The sequence below is a fragment of the Topomyia yanbarensis genome, chromosome 3 (genome assembly GCF_030247195.1).
Source record: "Topomyia yanbarensis strain Yona2022 chromosome 3, ASM3024719v1, whole genome shotgun sequence".
Lineage (NCBI taxonomy): Eukaryota > Metazoa > Arthropoda > Insecta > Diptera > Culicidae > Topomyia > Topomyia yanbarensis.
Window position 1 is genome coordinate 363,833,297 of NC_080672.1, and position 16,782 is coordinate 363,850,078.

At 42.3% G+C, this 16,782-nt stretch overlaps 1 protein-coding gene across 5 annotated transcripts in view; it reads left to right on the top strand.

Moving 5' to 3' along the window:
- The first annotated feature begins 1,172 nt into the window (after positions 1–1,172).
- LOC131688723 (obscurin) overlaps positions 1,173–16,782 on the top strand; it is a 181,970-nt gene continuing 166,360 nt past the window's right edge. For all 5 annotated transcript variants that reach the window (XM_058973196.1, XM_058973195.1, XM_058973199.1 and 2 more), the window contains exon 1: positions 1,173–1,474. The gene's annotated coding sequence lies outside the window, so the exon portion shown is untranslated. The remainder of the gene's footprint in view (positions 1,475–16,782) is intronic.

Sequence of the window (16,782 nt, forward strand, 5' to 3'; positions counted from 1 at the left end):
GTGGGTGATACAGGAAGAGATGATGAGAGGGGAAGTTGGGAGAGGGTTGATGTAGTATGCAACACCCAACCGCATATTGAACCCTCCAATTGAGATTTGGTTTATGAAAATCGGTTCAGTCCTCACCGAGTAATCGATGTGACTAATTCTGGAATACGTCCAGAATCCGATAATTCCGGAACTGTCGATAGTGGAGAATACATTCAAAGAATCTTTGATTGGCCATCAGTGATCTAGACTTGCAAATAGAAATGGATTTTGACCCTTCTAGTATTACGATTGTACCGGTTTATATGGGAAATTCCAATGTGGCGGCAATAACCAACCTGTGACTCTGGAACCAAATGTCAGATATGAAGGAAATTCAATGGCAGTCCATGGAAGTATTGTATCTTTCATTTGAAACCAAGTTTGTAAAGATCGGTCAAGAATTCCCTGAGAAAAAGGTGTGACATTAACTTATGAACTTGGAAAGTACCCGGGGACATCAAGAACTGTCATAGGTAACCAATGTGGTCAAAACTGCTTAGAATGATCATTAGTGACCTAGACCCGCTAATCTGAGTTATGTTGCACCCTTTTTAATATGTATTACACCATTTGGACATCATGGTGTTACCAATTTGCTGGGTGACCGCACTCTTAAATCCGTAACTCCGGAACCGAAAGTCCGATCGACAAAAAAATCAATGGCAGCTTATGGGAGCGTTATACCTTCCACATACACATACACACACACATACAGACATTTGCCGATCTCAACGAATTGAATCGAATGGTATATAAGACACGACCCTCCGCGTCTCGGTTTGGAAGTCGACTTTCATAGTGATTCCTTATCTTTTCTATTGAGAAAGGGAAATAACAAAAATGCACTTGAAAAGCGTGCATCTTCATGTTATTAAAATAAATTCCCCCGGTTGGTACAGGAGAGTACGTAATAACGTAATGAAGTGATAAAAATCTCATAAACATAAAATATATTTTCGGAAAGTCCAACAAACGGTATTTCACATTCGTAAGAGCAGTGGCCAATTTGCACCCATTTGACATTGTGACTACAACATTGTGTAACTCTGTGTAATATTCGTTGTACACTGTGTGTGGTAGTTAGTGAGCGTGTACCTACATTTTTTTAAAAACTAAACTCCTCCTTCCTTTTTGCCGGGCAGACTTTGGCGAATCGTATTCCACTAAAGACGAGATCCTCCTGCTGTCTTCGACCATCAGCCGGAAGTCATCGACGGCACAGCCCTCCTCGCCGCCCCTGTCCTATCGCAGTGAGGAGTTCGAATGTGTTGCTCCGGTGCAAAATCATCATCACCAACAGCAGCAGCCGCAGCAGCACTACCAACCGAAATATCACCCATGTGAATCGAACGAAACTACTCGCTACTGTCAGCAAAGAAACGGCGACTACAACGACTACGAGCAGCAGAAGCTGAGAGAAGACCACGAAGCCAACGGTTCCAAGGTAGGTGGTGGACATTTTCTCTAGCGGTTGGTATGTAGATCAACCGGTCGTCACCAAGCCGTCAACCCGGTTCCGTTTATATAGGCGACCGTGCGACCGAGTTGACCGCACATCCGAACGAATAACGAACAACAAGTTTCCGAGTGTGCGATTAGGGGGGTTTCTAGTAACGTAGCATCAGCCAACAAAACGGCGAAACTGGCGCCGAAAGGGATATTTCAATAAAGAATCTTTACATTCCTTTCAGCTTTCAACTGAATTTCAAATTCGTATACCGATTAAAAGATATCAGGTTCTGCGCAGAAGCACCGTTGGAGAGTTTCCTAGACGGAAACGCATGCGCAGTTCCGCGCAGTTACCGTGACGCTCTCTGTTGAGAGAATTATTTCTGTTTCGAGGGTACACGTGATTTAAATCGATCAAGTTCGGTGTTGAAGTATAATTTTGCTGAATTGCTGCCATCTGTTTGAAAATCCATACCGTACAAATTAACTCACAGTCAGATGGCACACGTTTAGCGTCATAAAGTTAGTTAGTGATTCGTTTTGCGTGCTGTCACTAGATTCAAAATACTAGACTAGGGTCATTGCTTCGATACTGTCCCAATCTAGTGCTCTGTATCTCTACGGTACTGCCATATGTTGCAATGAGTTAAACCATTCATTCTCACCTTCCTGCATGGTTCTGTAAATTATGTATGCGAAACGCAAACGTGCGGGATACGGGACAGACTGCTATGGAGTGTTGACCGTAACTCGACCGGGGAAAGCTGTTGGCACTAATGGGACGATTTCATTCTCTCTGGTTGATGATGATTGCGAAGTGTGTTTGGGAATAGATCATTTTCTGCTTCGCTCGGGGGTTTTTTTTTTTTTTTTTTTTTAACAATGGAGAAGACCTTTATGTCCTAGCCCAGTACACGTGCTAACGGTAGGGTCCAATCTACCACACGGGGTGCACTGGGGGCGTGTCGGACTCAAATGGTGACCAGCCATTAATACCGACTAAACTCCATTGGGCTCCGCCATCCATCCCCAGGAACTACCTTTCGGCATTACTTCTGGGGGGATGGCCGTACTTAGCGTACGCTCTCACTCGTGCCTTACATTATCGCACACTCACTCCCATCTTGGCATGGGTAGACCATACCTTCGTCTATCATCCGCCAATTCACTCACTCTAACTCCTCGCCTGCTGCTCGGCGCTCCATGCTCTCTGCAGCCGGCAGGCAATCTGAGTGGTGGCAGTCGAAACTGCGTTCCACTTCTCTACCGCTTGGCACATCCCCTGTACAAGGGTATCAGGGGTTGTGTCCAAGCCGCAGACGCCTAGCATAGCGCCTCTTTCGACGTCGAAGCGGGGACATACGAATAGTACGTGCTCCGCAGTTTCGTCGACACCTGGGCAGTCTGGGCAGACTGGGGCCTCAGCGTGCCCAAACCTGTGGAGGTACTGTCGGAAACAGCCATGGCCTGACAGGAATTGTGTCAGATGGAAGTGAACTTCCCCATGGGGTCTTCCCACCCAGCTAGATATGTTGGGTATCAGCCGGTGGGTCCACCTACCTCTCGACGAGTTGTCCCATTCGCGTTGCCATCTGGCGACCGAGGTCACCCTGGCACGCTCACGGACTCCCCTATTGCCACGCAATTCGAAACAATCTTCGTCTTCCCGGATGACCAGCCCGACTGGCATCATACCCGCTATCACGCAGGATGCATCATGTGATACCGTGCGGTAGGCAGATATCACTCTGAGACACATCAAGCGATAGGTGCTCTCCAATTTGCGACGGTAACTGGTTACTCCCAGTGCCCTCGCCCAGGACGGTCCACCGTACCTAAGAATAGATACGGCGACACCGGCCAGTAGCCTGCGTCTACTGGCGCACACCTTGGAGCTGTTGGACATCATCCTCGATAATGCCGCAACAGCCACCGAAGCCTTCTTGCACGCATAGTCGACATGACTGCCGAAGGTCAGCTTGTCGTCTATGATGGCCCCAAGAATCTTCAGACTCCGCTTAGAAGTTATCTCAACTTCTCCCGCTTGGATAACTGCTTGTTGTGCCGACTTGCGGTTATTGACAACAACCACCTCCGTCTTGTGATGGGCGAGCTCTAGGCCTCTCGCGCTCATCCATTCCGCTACTATGCTTATCGCGTGTGTCGCCGTTAGTTCTACCTCTGAGATTGACTCCCCGTAGACCGCCAGGGTGACATCGTCGGCGAAACCGACGATTTTCACACCCGGAGGGAACTTTAGTCTCAGAACCCCGTCATACATAAGGTTCCATAGTACCGGGCCCAGGATTGAACCTTGCGGAACTCCTGCGGTAATAAGAACACTTTGCTGACCGGCATCGGTCTCGTATAATAGTACACGGTTCTGGAAGTAGCTTTCCAAGATCCGGTACAGGCCCACCGGCAGGCCAAGCCGGTGTAACGAGAGCGCGATGGCATCCCAGCTTGCGCTGTTGAATGCGTTCTTCACGTCAAGTGTCACTAACGCGCAATATCGAATGCCCCGCCTCTTCCGTTGGATCGCTATCTCGGCAGTCCTTACCACTGAGTTGATAGCGTCCACCGTGGACTTTCCCTTTCGAAAACCGAACTGATTACTTGACAGGCCCTCCATACCTTCTGCGTATGGAGTTAGCCTGTTGAGGATAATCCTCTCAAGTAATTTGCCCGTCGTGTCAATCAGACAGATTGGTCTGTACGCCGATGGGTCGCCAGGCGGCTTCCCGGCCTTCGGCAACAGTACCAGCTTCTGCCTTTTCCATCTATCCGGAAAACGGCACTCGTCAAGGCATCTCTGCATAGCCAACCTGAACATGTTCGGGTTCGCCATGATTGCTGACTTGAGAGCGCTGTTTGGAACTCCATCAGGCCCTGGAGCTTTATTCACCGCTAGAGAATTAGCAACTGCAAGTAGCTCTTCGTTCGTCACCGGGGCCACCATGTCGTCCGTACCCGCCGTGCCTTGCGGCGCTGGGGGCCAGGGACTTATGGTTCGGGACGGGAAGAGTACTTCGATAATTCTCGCCAACCGTTCTGGCGACCGTTCAGGAGGTGAGGAGCCCCCTTTGGTCTTTGCCATCACGATCCTGTAGGCATCGCCCCACGGATTCACGTTGGCCTCCTCGCACAATTTGTCAAAACACGCTCTCTTGCTGCGCTTGATGGCCTTGTTAAGGGCCGATTTCGCAGCACGAAACACTTCACGTCGTTCCACTCTACCCTCCTCAGTGCGGGCTCGCTGCATCCTACGTCTAGCTTGTAGGCAAGCTGACCGTAGGGCTGCGATCTCAGCACTCCACCAATATACCGAGCGTCTGCCATTTCTTGGCAGGGTCTTCCTCGGCATAGTGGCGTCGCACGCGCGTGATAGAACAGCTACCAGCGCATCCCCGCTTAGACTGTCGGTGTTGACCTCCAGTCCCAGGGCCGCGGTGAAAACTTCGCTGTCGAAGTGATTGGTCTTCCACCCGCGTACCTGACAGGGATTACCCGCCCTAGAATGCTGCACACCAAAGTTGATCTTGAAGCGTATTGCTAGGTGATCACTATGGGTGTAGCCTTCGTCTACCCTCCAGTCCATGTCTGGGACCAAACTTGGACTGGCAAACGTTACGTCAATCCACGACTCGACCCCATTCCTACGGAATGTGCTAGCGGAACCATCATTGACTAGCACTGCGTCGAGTTTAGCAAGCGCCTCCAGAAGCGCTTGGCCCCTACCATTTGTATAGCGGCTGCCCCACTCCACCGCCCAAGCGTTGAAGTCACCCGCTATGACAAACGGCTTTCGTCCCACCATGTCAGACGAGAGCCTATCGATCATCTGGTTGAACTGTTCTATTGGCCACATAGGTGGGGCATAGCAGCTACAATAGAACACACCATTGATCTTGGCAATCGCGACACCCTCCGCAGAGGACTGTACTACCTCCTGGACCGGGAACCGACCCGTTGCACAGATTGCCGCCATTCCAGACCCGTCCGCCACCCAGTTGCCGTTGTCGGCAGGGACGTTGTACGGGTCGGATAGAAGGGCGACATCTGTCCCCGACTCCAATACCGACTGCCACAGTAACTGCTGAGCAGGTGCGCAGTGGTTAAGATTCAGCTGTGTGACGATTGCCATTACTTCCTCTTTCCCGCCTCCCCGAAGGGACAAGCAGGTCCGCCCATAACATGGTTGCGGCCCTGCTTCTTGCTAGCGCAGATGAGACACTTGGGTGCCCTCTCGCATTTCAGCGCCTTGTGTCCCTCCTCGCCGCAGCGACGACACAACTTGCTCCTGTCTGGGCCCTTACAGTCGTATGACTTGTGGCCTGGCTCCAGACATTTAAAACATCGGTCCACTGAAGGCGGCTGGAGTATGCTAACTGGGCATACTGACCATCCGATCTTCAACTTCCCTTTGTCGGTTACTTTCTTGGCTTCCGCGGCCGGTAACTTGAAGTAAGCTACCTGCGTGCCAAGCAACCGCTCCCTGATACGTACAGAGTTCTGATCGATCTCGACGCCGCACTGCTGCTTAACGGCCGAGACGACGTCCTCTGCGTTTGTGATCTCGTCCAGTTGCTTACACTGGAGAGTCACTTCCGCTCCCAACGACCTCACCTGAGCGCCGTTTCCCAAGACCTCTTGGGCCAACCTCCTATACGTTACTCCATTGGATTGTGATCCACGCTTCAACACCAAGATCATTTCGCCATCTTTGGTGCGTCTGACGCTTCGCACATCCTGTCCTAAATTCGAGAGGCTTTCAGCCGCCCGCATCGATTTTAGGACATCCGCATAGCTGCCCCCGTTGGTTTTCACCAACAGGGCCTCTCCTCTATCCCTCGCCTTCTTCTTAGCGGGTCGAGGTGCGTTGGACTTCCGCTCCCTGCTAACCACCTGCCATTCGCCATCTTGTACCGATGGCGCCGGCAGGCTGGTGCCAGGTCGCTCCGCAGTGCGCGCCCGATTGGCGGCTTTCGCCTTTTTTGGCTGGGAGGTCGCCTTCTCGGGACGCCGCCCTGCGGGATCCTTCGCACCCGGATCCGCACCACCCAAGCGACGTTTGGCCTTGTTGGTTGCCCGTCGTTTGGCATTGCTGCGCGTGCCTACATTAGGCCTAGGCCGCTTCGCAGTCTCCCCCTCCATTAAGCGTTTGGTGGCCGATAAGGCGAAATCTATCGCCTCCTGCGCCATCGTCGCTCCGCCATGGAAGGAGAAGGCCTCGGTTTGGATACCGCGGTCGGCCTTCTCTCTTTCCGTCCACCTCTTCATGTAGGCTACTTGTTCTTGTCTTGCGACTCGAACAGCCTGACGAAGCACCAGCAGGTTCTGTTTTAGATCCTTACTGATGTTACTCCTCCCGCTCGTGAATTCGATGATGCTATCCAGCTGCTTGGCAACTTCCTGCATCGCAGGTAGTGGTCCGCCAAGCGCGCTGGTAGTATCATCTCCTACCACCTCCATTTCACCATTGGTGCCGTTATTTGCGGCCACCTTCACTCCGCTGTCAGCCCCTGTTGGGGGAGACCTCGCCAGACCCCCTTTGGCAAAGGGGTTCAGCGCCGTAAACACTTCCGCCTCCTTATCGCATACTTTTTTATTGTTATTGCAAAGACTCATATTAAGACCCACGAGTTGCGCGAGAAAATAGGTCCGCCACGCCAGAGCTCCGCATTAACGTGGTAAGAGACACTTACTGTGGGGGGTGCCCAGGTACCCCACAGGCTCCGTTAACGATCGGGCATCATTTTCACCCCCCCGATCATTCATCCCTCGGCACGGATCGCTTCACGCCTTGGAATTGGGGTTACCCCGTTTGGTGGGCCCATATCACCGGAACGGGTGGTCCGTAGCGCTATTGTATGCCGGCAACTACACGGCCCCCCTTCCCTGTCTCCGGGTTCGCTCGGGGGTTGGAAAGGCACGTGTGTAATGATGCTTTGCGAGTGGAATAATAGAAGACACTTGACTTGAGGTGTGCTAATTGGGCGTAGAAAAGTGTAAGAACACTGTTTAGATATTTTAAGAGAAGCACGACGTATCATTAGAAATGTGTAATTGGATAATATTGTTTTTGGAACTCGTGACACATTATCTGGGTTTTATTTTGTTTAGCAAAACTGTTGCATTTTCCATCGAAAATATTGTTATGGATTCGGTACATAGATCATATGATTGAAATACACACACCTGTAATAACATTCAATTTTTTAATGCTTTCTTTTCTTAAATTATGATCAAACAACCTACCACAAATTTTAAACAACTAATGAAATATGTTGCATAGCTTTGTAATGGAAATCAATTTTCATGCCGTCTGTCATTGTCCACAAGCTTTACGGCGATTTGGAACAATCGAAATAATACGATGAGTTTAATGAACTAAATGATTTAATCTTAAGTGTATATTTATTTCGAATTTATTTTGTTGGTTTACTGAACTGAACGATCCTTATATCAGGCAGTTCTAAGTTTGAGCTGTTAAAATTACAAAAAACTATCCATAATCAAATGAATAATATTTTATCAACGATACTCCTGTGTTCCGTAAAATTAAACTGAAAACCGTTTTTGATCGACACGATATGAAGTGTTATGGGTAGAATTAAGCAACAAAAACAGTTTTCCTTGAAATTATGAAAAAAACACCATTAAATGCAATGATTAACCCATTAAAGTAGGTATTAGAAATGACAAACCATTTTGCTCGATAAATAAACGTACGAACGTGATCCATGAAAAACCAGAAATAACATAATACAGATGTATTGCTTTGATCTACAGAGCTGACAAATATGTTCCACAGCGTAATAATAATGACTCATAAAAAACTTGTTTTAATCCACCTAGCGGTGCAGTTGTACCTTTTTCAATCATGAACACGATAATTTTTGTATTGTTTATATTCATTAAAAGCTTTCAAATGTATATACTACAGTGTTATTATACATACTCGAACAATGATTTCTTTTCTTGTATATAGTTGTCATATATACAAGAAAATAAATCATTATTCGAGTTCTAAAATTTTGTAAAAGAAAAAAAAAACAGCCACGGTAATATTAAATTGAAAAACGCTTTTAATCCACCTAACAGTGTGATGATACACTTCTTATAACTCTTATCACTTTCTTCGGGTATAATATCGATTGAGAACATTTAGAGCTTGATGTTTTTGATTACACATACTACATGGGATAGTCGCAGGACTCAGAGAATCGCTCAAATTAGCATAGGATAATATCAGTGCAAGAAATCTCAAAGGTTAAACTTATTTAATGGAAATGGCACATAAAATAGAAATACAAACGAATTACAGGCCATATTCGATTATCCGTAGTCTCGATTATCCGTAGACTCGATTATCCGTAACTCGATTATCCGTAGAAAATGATTCGATTATCCGTAGTCCGAAGAAATTGTTTCAATTTTCCGCATATTATGTTTTCTAAAGCTACATTACACGTCTATTATTGTAATTAATACCAACTACAGTTTCTGAAAGAATAAATATTTTCTAAAAAATACGTTGAAATACAGAAACTTTTTTTCTATCCCAATATTTAAATACGAAAATCGATAGAAATTGATATCAGCTACATTTCGTGGAAGCACAAAATTTTAAAATCTTGAAAATTACAATAATTTGGGAAAATAAAGAAATTTCATTTAATCAACAAATATTTAAATTCAATTTGGAGTGCTATAAAATTTTATGCACCTAATCGGTTGGCTACAAACTAAATTTTCCTGTAGATGCCTGTGATTTTCTCTGTAATTTTTAGAATGAATAAAATGACCGATTTTGTGAGCCCCGTTGTGTATTTTGGACTGACGAAATCTGAACATATTGGTTTCAGATTGTTTGGCATTATCTAAGGTATGAAATAAAACCATAAATTACTCTTCGGAATCAGTCCATTATCGCATCAGTTTGAAAAAAGATTGAAACTTTTTAGATACTTTAAGAACATCGGCATTTTGATTTCTTAACACACTTACGCAAAGGCTTTCGCTTTAATTCCATCGTGGAATTCAATAAGAAGACGTTGCCTTAAATGTGGGTGACAAAATTGGGCCAAAAAGCTGACAAACTCTGTTGTAGAAAAAATCGGAAGCGGACAAACACGGGGACGAAAAAATAGGATCCTCACTGGAGTCAGTACTGTGCACCGCTCTGAAAAGAACAGCGCTAATAATTCTTTACGAAGTAGATGCACTGAACAGCCTTTAAGCGACTCGATAGATTGCCCAACAATGGCCAAATGAATATCCTGGATGATGTTTCCACCAAGCAAACAAGAGAAAAAAGTTTACTGTGCGATGATGTACAACAAACTGAATCCTTTAATATGTTTGAACAGGCATATTTATAGCTAAAATATCAAAGAACCAAGAACCAGCTAGTTTCTGATTGGCTCGCTAAATAATATCTCTAGAGCGCATGATGACGATGATGATACTGCTGCTGATTGAACAACGCACGCTTCCTGGTGTCGTGCGCATAAAAAGTTGGGCATTTTTTGATATTTTCAACGTGTGCAAAATTCATCCCCCTAAGAAATCCATGTTTCAAAATTGTCCAATGCCGGCTCTTTGTTGGACCAACGTTGGGCGACGCCCAGCAGACCGTTCAGCAGGCGTCCATTACTGGATTTGTGTTGAATGGTTTTGAAGCAAATTCTTGGGCTTCTCAGTGGAATCTAGCATGTAGCTTCTCTTAGAGGATTCCCAAAGTTTTGTTGTTGTATACAAACCAGTGGTGCGTAATTTCAAATTCAGTTGTTATTTCTGTCTGAATTTACCGAAACATAAGTATATTAATGCAAATTAATCGAACACAATACTTTAAGGTTGCACAGAGAATTGGTGAAAATCGAAAACGAAAAAAGCAGTTTTTTCCACACCGTTTGTTAGATCTTCATAAAAATCAATCAGCTTATGTAGAATGTTGTTACAGCACTGCTAATTAATTTTTATGAAGATCTAACACATGATGTGGAAAAAACTGCTCTTTTCGTTTTCGTTTTTTGCCCCTTCTCTGTTCAACCTTAACATAAAATAAGTTGGCTAAATAACTTATTACATGTCTTACTTTCACTTTATAGAATATAAAGTGATCGATATTCGTCCATAAGTCAAACATTAATGCATGTACCATAGGTCAAACATTGATGCATGTACCTTAGATACTGTTTTTCAACATATAACAAATATATTTCATGAAGAAAGAAAAAACATTTTTTTGATTCGATTATCCGAAGCGAAATTTTTCTGCACCCTACGGATAATCGTATCTGGAATGTATTGCAAATGCTCCGTTAATAACATATATAAATTCTTCAATCAATGCATTGTGTAGGGAAAACTGAATTTTTCTAAAGGGGTTATATATGTTGTGCTGAGTCATAAAATTCGAAAAACAAATTTTCGAATGGATTTGAAGTTCATACTCAATAGCGATTACTCAAATTCCCAACGCGGCTGAGAACTAAGCACTGAAATTTTTTCAGCTCTTGATATCTTGCTACCTCTGAAGTACATGCGTGCATAGTTATAGTCTAGAAAATTTATAAAAAAAATGATTTTTTTTATTTTTGCATCTTTAAGATAAGAAAAACACGGTCAAGAAAGGATTTACTTAAATTCAGCCTTGTTTGTCTGCTAGAGCCCATCAAACATATTTTCATGTGAGGCTGATAAAATTAGGGGCTGATCAAATCGGGTCTTCAATGTATTATAATAGATAGGCAGTATTCGAAGAACTTTCCTGTGGACGAATGTAGAACGACTTTGTTTCTACTTACTTGGAGTCGGCGGCGTCGTCAGAAATTTGGTTGGAATTTGATGAAAATCTAACTTACTGTCCAAAAGGCATAATTACGAAACCGCCATCTTTGAAGTTTTAAAATTATGGAGAATCAGTTTTCAAAATATTGTAACAGAGTTCTCGTCTTTAGCGAATTTCTTGAGACTTTCATTTAAAACAACTTTATTTTTTAACATGAATACTGCGTATATGGAGTATATCGAGTTATAAAATGATATTTACAAAGTCCTTAATCTTATTTTTTTTCTAAAATAATTTTCTATTGTAAGTTTCACAAACTCAAACTTTGGATAACATTTTATTATTTATAAACAATAGAAGAGATTTATCGTAACCAGTAAAACGTTAATTTAATATAAATTAAATAGAAATAGCCTAAAATACGTTAATACCTTGAACACATGGAGCCTTCAGGTCTTCAACAAAGTGGTTTGTAATAGCACTCTTCAAAATTTTGCTGAAGACATTAAAAGTTATGGCTTGTTGTTAAGTCTAATAAAAATCTATCCCGGAATTCGAAAGGCAAACAGAGATGAACAGCAGCAATCATCATTGATTGATGCTAATCTTTATTGTTTATTATTGAGAAGGAAAAACCCGCGGGAGTGGATTTTCAAAAGCTCCTTCTCCCGTAGGCACAAAACCTCTATCTTTTAGGTATCAACAGTTAACAAACAAACCAAATGATACAATGACTAACACTAAACACTGCTTAAAACAAACACTTCTTAAACTCTAACTTACATAGGTAAAGTATTAACATAACATAAAAAATTGGCTAACACTATCAGGTTTGGGAAAGGGTGCGCGAAAACAATTTTTTTATAGAAGTGCGAGACAAATTGAAGTCAAAGACATTGTAACATTGATTGAACACTCTACACATGCTACTGACGGGTTCATGTTTACCATAATTAGTACGAGACACGGGAAGACGGACAAAAGAGTAGTAACGAAGGTTTCGGAGGTGAATATCAATGTTGAGAAGACGGAGTAATTCAGGGCAGTCGATGCGAGACAATAACAGATCAGAGACAAAAGACACTTTGGCCACACTGCGGCGCAAAGACAGTGTTTCAAGACCAGTGAGGTTGCAACGATCTTCGTATCTGGGGAGATTGTAGGCATCGCTCCAAGGCAGGTGGCGCAACGCAAAACGCACAAATTTACGCTGAATACTCTCGATGCGTTGAATGCTGTTCTTGTAGAAAGGAGCCCAAACATACGGTTTTCAGTGGTGATCTTGCGTGGCTTTTCTTTTGTCGGTTCCCACGGTAAAGATGGACAAGTCTGTCTATGCCAAGGGACATGCTGGTGAACTCGAGTGATTCGTAGTTATGCTGCCTAAACTCGACCCTCATCAGCAGAAGACACAAGTCAAGCCCGTAAGATATTAAGCCTGTTCTAATGACCCTGCCCCCTTCTAGTTTTCCAATCTGTAAACTTCACATCCTTGCTCTCACTTGAGTACTATGGCTCTAATTTTCCTAAAATTATCCGTTTTGGCGCTAATAATACATTGAATGTTTTTGGTCTTATTTCTGGCTATGGGAAATGATAAAAATCTTTCGTCCGCATTTAATGTAAAATATCTCTTTTGGTAATAGTCCAATTTCAACAATCTATATTTTTTTCGAAAGGTATTCGTATAAGCTTTCTAAAGATATATAAATTGTTTCGTTACGTTGTCAATTCCGGCAGCAAATTTCAAAAAACTGCGAAAACGCGATTTTTGCACCTTCAAGCATTTATATCTTGGAAACTAAACATCAGAATCAAAAACCATTTAATAGCGTCCTGTTCGTTACATACACACAGCGAGCGAATTCTATACATTTATTTTCTACGAAATGTAAAACATGTATAAAGTTATCATTGGAAAAACTTTTTTTACCGATAAGTTCTCCATCATGCAATCACATTCAAAATGTTTTATGTTTTTGAAATTTAAATTTTTTTAAATAAATTTTTGTTTTTATGAAAATTGACACAACATTTTGTTCAGTGTATATATTTTTCGTGTAGAAGTATTCATCCCCTGTAAAATACGGTATGGGAAATTTTTTTTTCGAAAATGCTGTATATAGATAATATCACACCCCTTTAAAAAATTGCTCTTGAGTCAAAATTATCTTATTGAATGTCGCAAATGTTTAGTCGTTCATGCTGGTGAAACGTGTAAAGTTTCATCGGAATCAAAGGTCGGTCATGAGTTAAAAGATTTTCGGTCGATTCTTCGTGAAATTCCTCTATAGCGATAAACCCGGCGATTGCTCCTTTCTTATGATTTTTAATACTCAATGATATGCACCGAGAAGAAAAAATCCCGTCATTTGCAACAAAGTTGTTCGACGTAAGGGTTAATTCGGTTTGAAAGACACATTTTTTCAAAAATATGTTATAGCGATACAGAGAGTATTAGAATATTGATTCATTTTTCAAATACAATTGAGCAATATTTTCTTATAACTTCATTGCAAAATATTGAAAATTGAACGAGTGTTAGTGAATCTCCGGTGGTGCCTCATCGAAAACTTGTTTTGCGATGCACATCATAACACATAATCTACTGGACCGTACGTTTCAAAATTTTGTATAGTTCTTCTTCACAGGTAACTAACCTTAATTTTTTTACTTAGAAAAATTTGTGGACGACTAGATTTGCTCAAAGCAAATCGCAAAGAATTTTTCTAAGTCCATGTAAACAGTACAAGCGAACTGTCAAAAATGAACACTAGAATTCATTTGTGACGTCTGTGCAAATACATTATGCGTCAATACCTCTTTTAATTCAAATGATTTTAAGTTTGAAACTAATATAAAATTTAAAATTTCTCAACAAGTTGAAAATTTTTGGAGGAGGTCGGACTTCCACGCCCCTCCTGGATCCGTCATTGAATGAACTAAATCAACAGAATGAACCGAATGAATCGAATGAACCAAATGAAACGAATGAACCGGATGAACTGAATAAACCGAATGAACCGAATGAACTGAATGAACGGAATGAATGGAATGAACCGAATGAACGGAATGAACGGAATGAAGGGGGAGTGGGCGTAGCGTATTGGTAAATCGATTGCCTTGTACGCAGCGCACCTGGGTTCGAGTCCCGACCCCGCACATAGGGTTAGAAATTTTTCCTAAGAGATTTTTCTAACCCGAAGAGGCGAATGACCTTAAGGTTAAAACCTCTATAATTGAAATAAAAAAAACGGAATGAACGGAATGAACAAAATGAACGGAATGAACGGAATGAACAAAATGAACAAAATGAACGGAATGAACGGAATGAACGGAATAATCGGAAAGAACGGAATAAACGCAATGAACGGAATGAACGGTATGAACGGTATGAACGGAACGGAATGAACTGAATGAACTGAATGAACTGAATGAACTGAATGAACGGAATGAACGGAATGACCGGAATGAACAAAATGAACGGAGTGAACGAAATGAACTGAATGAACCGAATGAATCGAATGAACTCAATGAATTGAATGAATCGAATGTACTACATGAACTGAATGAACCGAATGAACTGAATGAACTGAATGAACTGAATGAAATGAATGAACTGAATGAACTGAATGAACTGAATGAACTGAATGAACTGAATGAACTGAATGAACTGAATGAACTGAATGAACTGAATGAACTGAATGAACTGAATGAACTGAATGAACTGAATGAACTGAATGAACTGAATGAACTGAATGAACTGAATGAACTGAATGAACTGAATGAACTGAATGAACTGAATGAACTGAATGAACTGAATGAACTGAATGAACTGAATGAACTGAATGAACTGAATGAACTGAATGAACTGAATGAACTGAATGAACTGAATGAACTGAATGAACTGAATGAACTGAATGAACTGAATGAACTGAATGAACTGAATGAACTGAATGAACTGAATGAACTGAATGAACTGAATGAACTGAATGAACTGAATGAACTGAATGAACTGAATGAACTGAATGAACTGAATGAACTGAATGAACTGAATGAACTGAATGAACTGAATGAACTGAATGAACTGAATGAACTGAATGAACTGAATGAACTTAATGACCTGAATGAACTGAATGAACTGAATGAACTTAATGAACTTAATGAACTGAATGAACCGAATGAACCGAATGAACCGAATCAACCGAATGAACTGAATGAGCTGGACGAACTGAATAAAACGGTGTATAAAATAAGGATGTCGGCTCTCACGTTAAGGTGGGACAAGTCTGTCTTTACCAGGAGACATGCTGGTGGACTTGAGTGATTCGTAGTAATGCTGCCTAAGCTCGACCCCCATCAGCAGAAGACAAAAGTTAAACCCGTAAGGTATGTAGCCTGTTCTAATGACCCTGCAACTTCTAGTTTTCCGATCTGTATCTTTCACATCCTTTCTGTCAATTGAGTAATATGTCTCTAAATTTTCATCACTTTCCCTACCCACTCTTTATGTAACGGTCTCATTTTTATTGAGTATTTGAAATAGGTAAAGGAGGAAACAGAATAAAAAATGTTTAATATCGTCGTTCGTGAACAGATTTTGGCAATCTGTAGCTTGTTAGAAAGATATTTGAAGCGGTTTCCAATTATATGCACATAGCGTGATTATTATGATTTGTTTGAAAGTTACATGCTTAAAACATATTGTGTAGAAATTTAAAAATAATATGATGTGAAAGTGCAGTGAAGGGCAGGTGAAAGAATTTTCCTCTGCCGGTTTTGGCCAACTTTTCGTTATAGCTACTCCACTGTGCATTACCCAAGCCAACCGAATGCTGGAAATGTCACCGGAAATAAAGCCGAAGAGGCACAAGCTAACACTACCTTAGCTAAAATGGTATTTTCGACATCTTTTTCACATCCAAAACAGATGCTCGTGATGAGCTGTCCCTAAGATGGGGAACAGGAAACGATAAAAAATCCCACCGGGATTGATTGAATTGTGAGATGGTAGGAATACGAGTTACTGTATTAGAGGTGAATGATCTCGAATCGCACCAATTATAGTTTTGCCAACCAACCAATTAACTATTATTAAAATGCATGTTTACTCAGTAATGCACGAAAAACTTTAAAATTCCAGATTCAGGGACGTTACTTGCCCCATATTGTCTTATTGTAAACAAAACAACATCTACCGCTGTCTGTCATGCCACCATACGATGAATTGTTAGATTTTTTAGTCACCTGAATAATAGTCCTGTCACTGTCCCACAAAAAATCCAGACATCACAACAAACAGACACTACGAGAATAAAAACATCACTCACGATGGCACTCTTGTTTGCAGCCAAGACAAACGCCAATTCTGCACGAGCAGACAGGCGAATATATTATTACCTAAACATTTTGGCAACATCTACAAACCGCTGATTCAACTCAGCCAGAAGCGCGAATGTTTCACATGCTAATTATCAACTGAAAAAAAACGCCCAGAAAATTGT